We start from the raw sequence: 15,864 nt of genomic DNA on the forward strand, positions 1-15,864 counted from the left end.
AATACCGACTGTGAGAACAGCTCTCAACTAATTTCTCTAGTCTTGCATGTCCTTTTCCAACATTTGCAAGCTTGCTATCTGTCATTCTAAATACACAAAAGACCTAGAATACTGGTGGAAGAGTACAGCAGTGCCTATTATAGCAAGCAGAGTAATATCTGAGGAATTATTTTTACTTTACACTTATATTGCAGTTGTAACTGATGTGGAACATGAACCTTTTCAATTTGTGAGATTTTTGAAAAATTCTGAGAACCTGGACCCGAGACTTCATTTACTTGAGATTTCCCTTCAACATCTTGGGTGAAAGATGTCCAGCCCTCATCTCTTGAGCTCTGCATTTCGCCTCCGTCTCCATAATGACAACTTTTTAATAAAGCCTTTGATAGCTGCTATCCTTTCATTAAGCAAGAATAACTTTCCTACTAGGAACTGAGACAACATTTTCATGTACGCATTTTTCATCACACTGACCCACCTCTATTCACTTGGCTCTTCATACTTCTTCTGTTTCTCCTTTTGATATTGCTGTACTTACATGACTAAACCATATTTGGCAACCAATTCCATTTTTCTTTGCCAGATATGAAACAGCCTGGCTTCTGGTATTTCCCATTGAGGTGGTTCAGCCCCAACTAGGGGCTGAGCACCACATGCCCCTCATGCCCACAGGACAACCACACAGAGCCTCCTTGGGTTGGAATAAGGACAGTTTACTGACAAAAATCACTGTGAAAGGGGAGCAATAACAGCCAATTACAGACAAGGTGATCAGGAGGAGTGTGGCCAGCAGGTCAAAGGAGGTGATCCTCCCCCTCTACTCTGCCCTGGTCAGGCCCCACCTGGAGTATTGTGTCCAGTTCTGGGCTCCCTGGTATAAAAAAGACAGGGATCTCCTGGAAAGAGTCCAGAGAAGGGCTACGAAGATGATTAGGGGCCTGGAACATCTCCCCTATGAGGAAAGGCTGAGTGACCTGGCACTGTTCAGCCTAGAGAAAAGAAGACTAAGGGGGAACCCTATTAATGTTTATAAATATCTTAATTATGGGACACAGGGGGAAATGGCCAGCCCCTTTTCAATGGTCTGTGGGGACAGGACAAGGGGCAATGGCTGCAAGTTGGAGCATAGGAAGTTCTGCACCAACATGCAGAAGAACTTTTTCCCAGTGAGGGTGACAGAGCCCTGGGACAGGCTGCCCAGGGGGGTTGTGGAGTCTCCTTCTCTGGATATATTCAAGACCAGTCTGGATGCCTGTCTGTGCAATATGAGCTAGGGAGCTGCTTTGGCAGGGGGGTTGAACCCGATGATCTGTGGAGGTCCCTTATAACCCCTATGATTCTATGACTCTGTGATAACACAAAGTACCTTACCAACCATATAATTAGAGAGTGATGCATAAGGCAAGGACTGATCCAACAACCCCAGTGCCCCAACCTCACTTCGACTGCCCTGGGGACACCAAGGAGTACCCCTCCCAACCAGCCCCTTTTGTGGGGGAGTGATGTCAAGTGATGTGGAAACAGCCCAGACTAACTCAGGTCACCTGGCCTGGCTGCTTGGGGAGGGTAGCTCTGGTCTGGCCAGAACCAGGACACCCATGCAGACAGCCATACAGTTTGAAGAATTTTCTCGGTCTTCTAACACAGCAGGCAACAGATTTACACCGTCTCGTTAAAAAAAAATCTACCCAACACCCAAGATTTAGCTTTTCCAAGCTTGTTAATCCCTTTGTTAACTTCTTGCGAAGTCCTGAGTTACTGTTTCTAATACCTGTATTGAAATGTTTATTCACCAGACCTCACAGTGGCATTGCCCCTACTTGCTTTTTAACTTTTGTGTCCCTAAGCTCTTCAACCAGTTGAGAAAACTTTAATAAGGCTTTATTTTACTTAAATTAATTTCTCATCTGTTTCAGTGAATCCTTACACCAAAATCAAACTGAATCACCAGTGAATGACTTCGTTATCTTCCACGCTGCCCTCTCTACCTAAAATAATCACGTATAACTTGTGTCTCAGTAACTATCTGTTGAAGGAATGTTTAATACTTGGCTTTGAAATTAGTACTCTCAAGGCTTTGTGGAGATGCATAAACCTGGGGGACAGCAAAGTATCTTGATTAAATGCAACTATGAAACACACTTTTTTCTCCTCAAAATTCTTTCACTATGGCTTAGTAGGCATCCAGAGGTCAGGCTGGAAATGCTGATGCTTCAAGGCCAGAATACTTTTCATTTCATCCATAGAAGAGCAGAAACTGGAAAGCTATATGAAGTGTATGCTTTTCATGTTTAAATGCTGCAGTATGTTTCTCAAAATATTTAAACAAGTAGGGCAATAAATCTCTGAACTGGAAAGCTAATAAACATTCACATATCCATTTTGCTCATCTCTGAATGTGATGGTAGTTTAGTTATTCCCGTATTTATGCAGTGGGACAAAGATCAGGAAAGATCATCAGTGAAAACTATTTGGCTGTCTTAACCTTCTTTACTCCTGGTTGTTTAACATTTATATTTAAGGTTATAACAAATGGTTCTTTTCTGTTTGGTAGGAAAGTAGGATGACAGATTGTGGGAAGGAAAGTGTGAGCTGTATGGAAACAGAACAAGAGCAAGAAAAGGAGGGTGACGGATCCAACAAACCTGCTAATAGCAAGTGGAGAACAGAAAATGAAAAATGCCCTGCCCTAGCCCACCTCACCACAGTACTCAAGTGCTATGCAGAACTAAATTCTGAGAAAGCATTGTGACAGCAGTGACTCTCCCCACCATGGGAGAGAAAACTAATTTATAACAAATCATTATAACTTTTTATGAATTTCACAGAACATGAAAAAACACCAAAGATTTGTCTAGAAGGAGAAAACAAGCCACCTTTCCTGAAACTGTGTCCAGATCTGGGGCCCCCAATAAAGAAAGATGTGGAACTGTTGGAGAGGGCTCAGATGAGGCCACAAAGATGATTAGAGGGCTGGAGCACCTCCCCTACGAAGAGAGACTGAGGGAGCTGGGCTTGTTCAGCCTGGAGAAGAGAAGGCTGCAGGGGGACCTCATTGCAGCCTTCCAGTACCTGAAGGGAGCAGAGAAACAGGAGGGGAATCAGCTTTTTAAAAGGGTAGATAATGGCAGAACAAGGGAGAATGGACTAAAGCCAAAGGAGGGAAGGTTTAGATGAGATATTAGGGGGAAGTTCTTTACAGAGAGAGTGGTGAGGTGCTGGAACAGGCTGCCCAGAGAAGTAATGGATGCACTGGTCCCTGGAAGTGTTCAAGGCCAGGTTGGATGGGGCCCTGGATAACCTTGTGTAGATCCAGGCCTGGAGGTTGGTGGCCTGGACTGTGGCAGGGGGGTTGAAACTCTATGATCCTTGGGGTCCCTTCCAACCCAGACCATTCTATGATTCTAAGCTAAGTATAAGAATACTGCAGGAATCAAAGCAAGGCTCTCTGGATGGGCCATACCAGACCATGCTGCTTCCATCTTCACCAGCACTCAAGGAGACAGCATACATCCTCTGCTGAAAAATAGCTATAACACACCTTGCACAGCTCAAAGTATCACCACACCAAAGAACAACAACACAAGGAAATCTCTGGGGGAAAGCATTTAAACAGTTTCATTCTGTCTGTGTCTGTTCATCATTGATTTTCCCCTTCACTTCTTACCAGAGATCTGAAATGACAGGTTATGGAGCGGCAGTTCCTCACAGATTTGAAACAACAATGCAGCATCCCTTTCTCCTTTACCCAATGTTTTAAATTTCCTGCTGCCTTCAACTCCCTCATAGACTGAAGAAGCTTTTTATAACTAGTGTGCCAGTGAAATTACACAGAAGCAGGTCAAAGGAAGTGATCCTCCCCCTCTACTCTGTCCTGGTCAGGCCCCACCTGGAGTATTGTGTCCAGTTCTGGGCTCTTTGGTATAAAAAGGACCGGGAACTCCTGGAGACTGTCCAGAGAAGGGCTACGAAGATGATTAAGGGCTTGGAGCATTTCCCCTATGGGGAAAGGCTGAGTAAGTTGGGACTGTTCAGCCTTGAGAAGAGAAGACTAAGGGGAGACCTTATTAAAGTTTATAGTTATCTTAAGCAGGGGATGCAGGGGGAATCAGCCAGCCCCTTTTCAGTGGTCTGTGGGGATAGGACAAGGGGCAATGACTGCAAGTTGGAGCATAGGAAGTTCCGCACCAACATGCGGAAGAACTTTTTCACAGTGAGGGTGACAGAGCCCTGGGACAGGCTGCCCAGGGAGGTGGTGGAGTCTCCTTCTCTGGAGATATTCAAGACCTGTCTGGACGCCTGAGTGATATGTCCTAGGGAGCTGCTTTGTCAGGGGGGTTGGACCCGATGATCTCTCGAGGTCCCTTCTAACCCCTACAATTCTATGATTCTATGAAGCAGTGAAATCACACCCATGAGCAATCAGTGTAATTGTTATAGCTAAAAAGGACAGAAGGAATAAACCTAGAAACACATAATGCTGGCTAGATGCCCTATGGAAGATTCTTAAAAAATCAAGGAAAGACTACACTCAAAACAGAAAAGTAATTGAAAAACCTCACTGAATGGGTCATTCATTTATTAAACTTGAGTCTAATAAAACCAGGCAGATCTTTCTCAGGTAAACTATCCGATCCTCCAGATAATGAGAGCACACCACAGGACAAGTTCATAGCTGAAAAAAACCAGGGAAGATTGCAGAAACTGAAAAGTACGTCAAGAAATGGCTAAACTGGAGATGTCACTTAGCTGTACTCATAAACAATCTTAGTTTGAACAAAAGCTGAAAATGAAATTTCTCAAGGCCTGAGATGTCTATTTCATATTTATTGTCATTTATCAGCATTTGACAACACAAGAATTTCCTAATGACTGAGAAATTGAAAGAATTATCAGTTGGTAAGTCAGTATGAAAGAAGAAAAAAGACCAGTCTGAGACCCTGAGACTACAGTGCTATAAATGGGATGAAAATAACTCGTACCACTGCGAGGTCAGCCACTGAAGGAAAATATGTTCAAGGAAAAATTAATCTAGTAGGCTGGGCACCAACTATCTGGTAACAGGGGAAGAAGTTAGCTGGATACAGTTAGGGTAGGGGACAGGCAAGGGAAAAAGATGGTTTGAGATCCCACAGTTCCACTGGAGTAAGTTAGCCAAAGTGAAGATGACTGCATGCCAGTCAAGACAGAGGCTCCCAAACTATTGGAAGAGATGTCTTCATACAAAACATCTGATCTCTGTAAATCACCACTGTTTTCTGTCATCAATATAAACAGGGAAGGAAGCTAGAAATACCCAGCTACTTCTGTGATACTACTTAGTTCACGTCAAGCATAGATGGGAGCCTATGCCACTTCCATCCCTGCACATAACATTTATCTCTACCAAGTCTAATACGGTGAAATAAGAATATGGTTCTGTAACAAACAAATTACAGTACTTTCTTCCCCTGCAGACTTTTAAATGCCTTTTTCCCAACTTGAAGTTCCTGACTTCTTGCCTGCATTTACCGCTCAGTGCTTTAAAAATGACTGGCGTGGGTTTTGGATTAGATACCCAGTACCTGTCCATGCTAAGCCAAGTCCTGTCCTGATTTAAACCCCAGGCAACTCAAAATGAAAAAAAAAATATACTGAGTCCCTTTAAGTTTGCTCCAAGACATACCTTGCTACATGGTTAGTGGCCCTTGCCCCAAAACCCACAGCATACTATACCATGACTGTGAAAATGTTTGCCTGGCATGTCCCCAGAACACACCGCCCCGGTTTCTATTTTACTCCCATCAGCTTATTTCCTTCAGAGAATTATCTGCTCCCACCCACTGAACACCACTATCTGATACCACACTTTTTATTTTACTGTTCTGCAACTTTCATTTGATCTGAAAAGAGATGAGGTGAAACGTTTGCTACTAAAAGATTTTACTTAGAGTAGAATCATATGTTTCCCCTCGTTGCTCATATTCATGTATGGCGCATTAAAATTGAGTCCCATAAGTCTTCATTATTTAGGCATTTAATCATATGGAAAATGTGGTAATTTAATTAAAACAAGCAACATAGGTTAGATATCCCATGGGATACAGACTGAGGAAAAATGATCTAATTCATTGAGTTTCCATTTTGAAAATGTATTAATATTAGACCACAAGATCACAGGGAAAAAAAAAAGCAAGCTGCTCATTTGCAAAGCAGTAATCCGACGCTGAGACAATTTCAACTTAGGAAGCCAAAGCTTACACTGCTCTGTCTCGTGTCTGCAGCGAGTGTTTGTCAGAACATAACGCAACCAGCAATTACTTGCTGTTCTGCAGTGAAGCCTGGACTGGGCTTTTTTTTAATATAATGAGACAGGCAAGGTATAAAGTATTCTTAGTTTAGACATCGTGACTAAAGATGGCACTTGTCAGATGTTCATGAAAGGCTTTCAGTCTTCCTCGCTGTTGAGGGCAATGTTTACTTCTTCCCAAAACTTATGTCACATACCTGACACTCAACTTCCAAATGATTTACATGCCTGGTATTAGGAGGACAGGGTGAGGGGGGCAGATTCATACACATAGATGGTTGCCATTCTCTCTGGAGTCCACGATACACCCCCTAAGTCAACCTTCTGGTTTTACATACTATTAAATAGTTGCTTTTCTCTGAACTGAAGTGTCTTTTCCTTTCCCTCCCTCCAACAAATCCCTCAAGCCACAACCCTTATTTCAAACCTTTATTAACAGAATTTCTCCAATACACCCTTCAGGAAAACTTCCACCAGAAACCAGCATCACAGAAGGCCTCAGAGGTGTATACGAGGGATTATTAGATATTCTTTCCCAGATTTATTTAATATAATAAAAAGTTACTACATGCATTCTTGATACCTATTCATGGCACCTACATAGCCATTTTCTCTTCCATAATTCTACCTTTTCTTTTAAAATGGGCTTGATCCTGTGGTTTCCCTCTCACATAGAAATTTGCAGAAGATACAATATGGAAAGTGAGTCAAGTAAGAGTTGCATTTTTCTGTATATGATAGAAAAGACAGGAAAGTATAGGCACACTACTCAGCTGGCCTATGTCTGCATAGTTTCAGTGACGTTCCCATAGTTTATATGTAGTGTTGTAAAATACATCAACATACTATATACAAAAATACTCAGCTTCCCACACATTTTCTATAAACATTAAGCAATATTTTATCTTCATTTTAAATGTCTTTTCAATACTTTGCATCCCTTCCTTTCCAGCATGTTCACATTTTCCAATCTCTTCAGATTGTCCAAAATAAGTGAAGAAAATGGAAAGAAGATAGGTATTAAAAAATAAAGATTTCACACATTTAAAAAAAACCCCAAAAAAACCCTCAAAACTTTACAAAATATTCTTTGCCCCTGTGCTGCTGCTCTTCCCCCCACCCCACCCCCCCACCCTCCCCAGTTAACCATCAATATGTACCTCAACTGTTAACACAGGATGGCATAATATTTCTCAGTTTGCTGAGAAAAGATGTAAAATCCAACCCTGCCTTTCAGCATTTGTAGGGAGGATGGACAGCCAGAGCCCCCAGTGTCCAGAAGAGCCACAGGTAGAAAGAGTTAGAGGGGGTAATCAAGTCTGCATACCCGAAGCTTGTCAGCTAGTTGGGTTTTAAGGGACTCCTTTGGCTTTCATTTAATCAGAAGGAAGAATGAGAACGAGTCTAAAGCCAATTCCCACCTCATGCTCCCCTTTTCACAGTCCCCATATCCTTTACATAAACTGCATGGTGCTGTCAGTTTAGGATCTGTCACAACACAATCAGGGGTAAAAAAGCTAACCAATAATGAGCATATACAGGCACCATCAAACTTACAGATATCTAGTATATCAAATACAAGAAAAAGAGGAATCTTCTGGGTTTTGCCCTCATTCCTTCTTTCAAGAAAAAAAGAATAAAGCAGCTTTTGTTATTCATTCCTCTGCTGCGTGAAAAGTTGAATCAAACAGCACCTCACACTTAATTCTGTTCAAATGAGAAAGCTTTGCAGAAATATGCCACTTGCAGAAACTCCAGCTCTCATGCACTGCCCTTCTGCATTTAGCACCAGGAGAGCCCAGCTAAGGCTGCGCTTACAGCTAAGGCTGGGCGCAGCCTATCCACAGTTACGTATGTTTCCTTTTTCAGAGCATTTATCATCACACATACAGCACCAGACAGATGTGTTTTGCCTACCAGCAATCCTTCTCTTTGATTTAATACAGTACGAATTATTTTGGCAAGCATTCAGTCCACCAAGATAGGAAACCTCCATCAGCTGGCCACAAAAGTGGAATTCACCTGACCAGGTGGTCATGGCTTAGAGGACCATTACATGGTAGAAATGGCTCTGTAATACAGGCTAACACTTATCTACGCCAAGGGACTGGTGAAGAACTTTGCCAAATTTAAGCTATGTAAGTTTGAGCTATGTGAGATATCCCTCTGCCTATTCTGAATCTTTATTACTTCTGGTTTAGGTTTGTTGTTGGGGGGGGGGGGGGGGTGTTCCCCCCTCTCCAGGTCTTCAAAACTGATGCAATGGAAAATGCTACACCATTTATATACTCCATCATATAGCAAAATTCCCAACCAACTGATCATCACCAGAGAGCTGTTCCTCATCACTGACAACTCATACAATCAGTTCAGCATGATTTGCTTTAACCGTATGTTATGCTTGCTGTGTGTTCATCTGGAACAATTTTTAAGATAACAAACACAGATAAATTCTCACTTTTTTCATCGAGAATACAACATGTTTTGCCCAGGGCAAACTACTACTCAGTAGTCAGCCAGAGGAATGCCACACACCATAAAAGTTTTAACTTTTAAATCCTGAAAACTGCTTATACTCAAGAGCATTGAAGATGCAGAGGCGGTAAATAGTACCACAAATACCACCACTTTGCACCCCACTGCCCCATCATTCATCATCAAGCTAATCTATCAACAGCTGCTTTTTTTTTTTTTTTTATCTCCTAAATTGTTGTTATTGCAATTGCCATATAAAAAAACAAACCCAACCTCTGGTTTCAGAAGAAAGCTCTTTAAAGACTGTGTCGATGGAAGGAATCCACCCACCTTTATCTCTACTCAGGGAGGTTCCCATTTCCATTACTCACCTTCCAGCGAGCTTTCTGCATGAAGCTGCAGACAGGGATGAGGAGGCAGCACCCGACCAAGCAGATTCCTGTCACAAAAAGATAATATAGTGACACACTATTTGACAACATTATAAACCAGTATCAGATGAGCATTTGTACATTTCCAATACACCTTCACTCATTCTTACCAGGTCTCCAGTAGTCACACCACAAATCTGTGTTACACTAAAGCACAGTTACTATGCAACTGGGTGGGGAAAAATCATTTGGGACCCCAAACTACAGGTCAAGTTTAAAGTGTTTCAAGTGGGGACAGGCAATGAAAGTTGAGAGTTGGGAGGATTTTCTTAGCTTTTAAGAGGACTTATTATATTGGCTATTCAGGATTTTTATTGCTAAATTGCTAAGTAAGCAGGAAGCCGATTACACCCTCTTACACCTTTCAGACTACATTACAACCTGTCCTATCCAAGCACTACAGAGGTAGAAGAGGAATTTTTCATTCTCCAGTGCTGTCAGGATAAAGAAGCCGACAGCAGTACGGCGCTCTTCCTAGCTCCTAGCTGACAAAAAGGAAAGGAAAGAAAGGCAAGAAAATAAACAAGAAAGGGAAGGGGAACACATGGCGTAACGCAGAGGCAGAGAGCAATCACAAGGTTATGAAAACATCAAAGTTATGATGCAGTAATCAACCATAAAACACTTCAGAAACACAGAATATTTTTGGAAGAATTGCTTTTTTATGGGAATACATCAAGCATAGTATAAAAACATTTTTACAGAAAAACTATCACATGTGGTGGAATAAAAGAACCAATGAAAAAAAAAGAAATTAACAGCCTCAAGTCCCCTCCTTTCTTTTCGTCCACACACACAATGTCTTCAAAGTTCCGATTCCCTTCTCTTCTGGAAAGACACATCTGTTACCAAGTCCACAACCTTCTCCAAGCCTAAGGCCAGAATTACAGATTTCTGCTCTGCAGTCTGTCGTGCTGGTATAAAACTGCTGCAAACTTATCTGATTTCATCATGGTGCATGAAGTTACACCACGATCATGAAGTAACTCTAACTGTCATCTTGTATTTGAAATCATTTAGTACAATAATCTGATCTATGCCTTCCAAGCATACAGTGTCCTGATCACTGTTATTGGATGCATTTTAAAACGTCATGTCTCTGATAAGGAAATTTTCTTCCTATAAGGGAGGTTACTTCTATTTTGTTTAGCATCAATCTGTTTTGCAAAAGAACTCAAGGATTTAAGAAACACTGCCAAGGTTGAAATTACAGTGGGTTTCCATGTAGCTAAGGTACTCTTAAGGTGTAATTCAAATGTGTTCTTGAAGTGCCATTTAATTCAAAGTAAGCAAAAAATTTTGCCTCAGAAGATCAGGCTGAAATGAAAATTTCTATTTTCAAATTGAATACTTTTCAAAACTCTTCATCACTGAACATCTTTTTGCTGAAGTCCAGCATGCTGCTTGGGACATGAAGTGATTTAACTTCAGAATCACAATGCCAAATCAGATATCAGGCATCCACCTTTGCCCAACTAACCAAGTAACCTTTGCCATGCTCTTCCTCCTGAAAGCTTCCTTAGAAAAGCGCATTCCATTCTGGAATCAGAGTAGCATCATCAGGCATGATACTACTGGCATGGGAGGAAAGTGAGTTACCTTCCAATCCTCTAACAAGAGGACTTCAAAGGTAACTGGTGGGATTACTAAAAGGTATCTAGGAACTAAATTGTTCTCTGCAACTCTGAAAACCAGTCCTAAAGGGATCAGCTTAGAATGCTTGATAGCAAAGATGTGCATCCATGCATGGGCCAGCACACCATGTACATCACCACCTCTTCTTACATTCACTCACATTTTCCAGTAATTTTAGCCTCCCACCGAGGTTTTCCCTTACTGACCTGTGCCTAGAGGTGGATCATGTGAACAAAACTCAGCTATTACTAAGCTCTAACATATTAAATGAAAATTATCCTCATTATTAAATAAACATTATGTATCCTTTAATACAGAATACCCAGCTGTAAACCTCAGCTGTTTACACATAGCTATAGCATAGGGGAATGTATGTGAAGGCTGGAAATAGCACTGAGGGAATTCCCAATGAAGAGCTCTTTGTTTGCTGGAACTGCAGAAATCTGAGAGAAAGATAAACCAACAATGAACTAGAAGGTTCATTCCGAATAGCAACAAAATCTTCCCGTCAGTACTGGTTTGGGTAGTAAGTCCCCCTCCCCCTCAGTCTTGTTGGGGACAGTCAGGACTCATTCCCAAAGCAGCAGTAACAACACTAGCTAATCCTCAAGTAAGGTTTAGCCCTGCTGTGACCTCCTCAGGGTAGTTTCCTCTGCCCTCCTGGGCAGGCAGAGGAGCTATATTCTCCAAAAGGCAGGCAGCACACCTGGTTCAGGACTACAAGAGACTACAGGAGTTCCTGACTTTTCTGAGCAGACAACTGTGCTCTGCATAAAGGAGAGCTTAAAATGCAGATTTAGCAAAATGAGAAATAATAAAGATAATAAGCTACCAGCATCATTCATCATACTGTATTACTTAAGTCTGCTGAGAGAAAAATCCAATCCAACAGCACAGAAGAGAAGGGAAAAAAAGCATTGTCCAAACTCATTGCTGACCTACACCTTTAACTGGTCTGTCAACCACTGGGGATTATGTGGGGTGGGGATCAACATAAAAACTGGCTGTCTCTGCCTACATGCTTTTCCATGAGTTGGCTTCATCTCATCTGGAACACTTGGGATACGGTCTGGAAAGCAAAGGCAGCTACATTTCACTTGTCAAAGCAAGAGCCATAAAGAGGAATGAATAGCAGTCAAGCACGCAAGAGCTCTAGGTACAAAGTCCCTCATCACCTTTATTTTAGCCCAATCCATCGCACAGCTTTATCATCTGGACAAAAAAAAAAAAAACAACAAACCCAAACCTTTGAGAAATCAGCAGCACAAACTAAATATTTTTAACGTCTTTATCGTAACAAAATATTTCCACAAAGATTAGCTCTCCCTACAGAAAGCAACAAACAAGCTTCAGAAAGGGCTTGGAAGCTGGAAACAGTACGTCATTTTCCTGCTTGTAAGAAGAATACATGGAATGACTGACATACTCAGTTCTTCATACACCCCTGGTATTTAATGAATGAAACTAAAACAGATCAGTTGCTAGCCCTCTCAGCGTATTCAGTTGCAGTTACTCATAATCAGCAAAATTATCTCCATATACCAAATAACTTTTTCAAATAGTATCAAAATAAAGTCAAATATCTCAGGTAACTAAAATAAACTTCAGTTGCCTAGAAGATTTTGTGGTAACAGTCTCCTTTGCTTCTCCCAGGTGCATCAAGGCCAGTCCCCTTGGTTCCAAGCCAGATGGACTATTGAGAAATCATACTGTTTTCAAGGGTAGACATTGAAATGATCCCAAGAAAAAGTGGAAGAAAAGAAGCTAAAGACATATATTTTGACTTTATTTCCCTATGATTGTTCATGTTTCATCTGCTGTCCCACTCTAATACTGACTTGTCAACATAAGAGACACGACTTCCTCTTTTACACTTGCAGAGGATCTACTTTTTACGCTTGCTACAACGACTCCCTCTAGTCGTTCTTGTTGAGCTACACATTCCACAACATCAATAGCTTTCCTCAGTTCTTTGTGCTTTTAATACTGATTGTGACACCACTTTCTACTCAGGAGAGCATGCAATACCAAATGCATATGATTTCACCTCCTTGGTATCATTCATCCCAAATCTGCAGAGCAAGACAAAGAGAAGCGGACGAGTAATTCTCAAAAGTCAACAAAATTCATATAGAACTTGAAAAAGATTCTCTTAAAACCTATCCAAAGTGACTTGAAGTTTTTAGTGTCCATTATTTGACACACTTAAAACACTCAAAGATGTTCCTGAAACACAGAAGAAAGCAACTGCTCTGAATAGTCAGGCTGTTAGTGCATTGAGAGGTACCAAGGCAGGCTGAGACTTGCCAAAATAAAAGATTTGAAAACATAGTATCACTTTAAGGGGGTCATTCAAAGACAGCTAGTGAAGTGAGAGCATCACCTGGACAAACACATCGGATGGCCTATGTACTTTATTACTTACAGGACCAAAGGCACAAAACCAAATAGGCAATTTATACAGTGATGACAAAAAAGCCTGAAAATTCCAGTAAAGCAATTTTTGCATTATCTATTTCAGAGATGTGTTTAATCTAGTTATAGCAGCAATGTATATAGTTTACTTAGGGAAAAAAAAAAGGGGGGAGGCAACAGGGTTCAGGCCATCTGCATACAGCAACTATTTACAACGTGTACATACAGAATCCTTACATGAGAGCACTTCTTCAGTTAGCCCTTGGATATGACGTTCCTCCTACTGTTCATTATCTTTCTAGACGTTGCTATAGATCTTTTGACTCCAGATTTCTGCAAAATAGATTTGTGAGCCTCTCCAGTGTATGGTACAAAGCTCAAAGCACCTTTGTTCTTCAACAGAGGGGGAAAAATAAAAAAAGTCTATTGCTTGGAAGTAGTTTAACACTTCATTTTACCTTGCACATCTGAAACAGATCACACTTTTGTTTCAGAGGCACAAACACATTTATGCTGATTCTCTTCTCTTAGACAAGGCTGCACATAGAATGCTTGATGACCTCTTCTGTGCTTGGAATACCATCATGTTTATTAACAGAAGCATCAAAAAGGTCAGTATTAAATTATAATACACCTATATGCACATCCACGTGCATGACTAACACAAACTATGAAAGATCATTTTAATAAGCAATTATGTAAGAATGAAGATACTTAGCATTAAATAAGACTTCTTTGGGCTGAAGGAAGGGGTTATGGCTACTGGAATATTTCCTTTTGATGTAATTTACAAGTTGCTAAATTTAACACTTCCTTTTATTCGATTTCCAAAGGAGACAGAAAGCTATAGGAACCCAGGCAGTGAAACAAACAGGCCTCCTGATACGGGTTATTATTTTATGTATGATACATGGAGAATTTCAGATTTACTGTTTGTGGGTCTTGCATCTTTTCATCCTTTCTCGCTTTCTGAAGTTGATATCTTTGAAAAAAATTTACACAATTGAAATTACTGCAGATGCCAATTTAAAAAAACAACCAAAAAACAGTAAAAAAAAGGCATTTGTTTGCCTATATTATTCAAATTCATACCCCATAAGAAGGTTTCATTCTATCAAGTCTGTCCAACACAGACTGAAGAAAGCAGCACTAAATAATTCCCTAATACTCCATGCTCGCACTGTTGTGAGCAAAGAGTCATTATATCAATTCTGCTCATAGTTGCAGCAATTGTTTGTATAAGGATACTCTAATGAAGCCTGTCATTAGCATGCTGAGCCACTTCAGTAGCTCAGCACTTCTTTCTGTTTTCATTTCGTTATTTGACATGTAATTTGCATTTCTATAAACCTCTAAGAGCTAAGCCTGCTGGGCTAGCAAGCCTCTGCTCTGCTCTGGGGGCAAACTCCGGGGTATACCGTAGCTCCCACTGTCACCTTTCAGATTAGACACTCCAAACATTTCGATTATTCACATTTATGAGAAGCCATACAGGCAAGAAAGTTTATGTTTGAATTTTAGTGGTTAAGAAAACAGCTTTTCAAGCCCACTTTAGTGGTCTCTGGGGGGAATGTAATGCTCACTGACCAAAGCCCTTTATTCCAGACTCCTACAGAACCTTCACCTTTCTCTCGAGTCACCCCAAATGAGCCTCACAGGAGTGATTTTGTGTATTGTACCTGCCCATTTCACTGGTGACAGATCAGTGCTATACAGGGGAAAAAATGACAAAAGCCTCTTATTTTACATAAGTTACCATATTCCAAAGGCTGCTAAAAACCATTTGCTTTTGGGTAACAAAAACCATTTGCTTTGGTTGGTCACAATTGTTGCTATCCATTGGGATTTGCACATATGACACCTGCCGCCTTCCTCCACCCCAACCTCTGCTCTTCTCCAGACCTGGCAAACAGAATGGGCACGATCTTCCCATTCAGACCATACAAATGCCAACATTGAGATCACTTCTGGAACTCACCTAAAGTTGTCACACTAACATCTTATGGGCTGTGTGTGGCCAAATTTGTCCTCTCCTAGCTAAAAAGAGGATCGTGTTCTAGCTCTGGCTTTATTTTATGCCTAGGCATTATCATGTGTGTCCCATACCTTGGTATCTCTTTCCCCAGTTAGGTTAAAAAAAGTGAAGCCATTTATTTTTAAAAGTACTTTCTTCCTACAGCAGAACACAGAGTCACGACTCAGATCTCTTTGCCATTCTGAAGTAGAAAACTGTCCTTTAAATAGAACTAGGCAAGAAATAGTTGGTAGATGAAAGAGGACTATCAGAAATTTCACCCAAAAGTTTCCAAAAGATCCATCGGAATTTAACAGAATTGTTTCATTTGCTCATAAAGTTGTCAAACAACATACTTAAGCTAAAAGTAAAAGAAACCCTAAATAGAAAAAGCACTTTTATAGGTAGGCTTCAGATGCCTTCGCTAGAACAGAACAATATAAAAGCATAGTGTAACAAAAATACATGCTACCACTCTCACTAGTCCAGTGGTGGCAGGAACTGAAATGGCCCAGACAAGTGATGAACTGTCAACTAACTGTCCAGAAAAGATCTAAAAAAAGCCACTGTTTAATGCATGGCTGACTGCAGAACCTCGTACCTCC

This window comes from Gallinula chloropus, assembly GCF_964237585.1.
Source record: "Gallinula chloropus genome assembly, chromosome: 4".
Lineage (NCBI taxonomy): Eukaryota > Metazoa > Chordata > Aves > Gruiformes > Rallidae > Gallinula > Gallinula chloropus.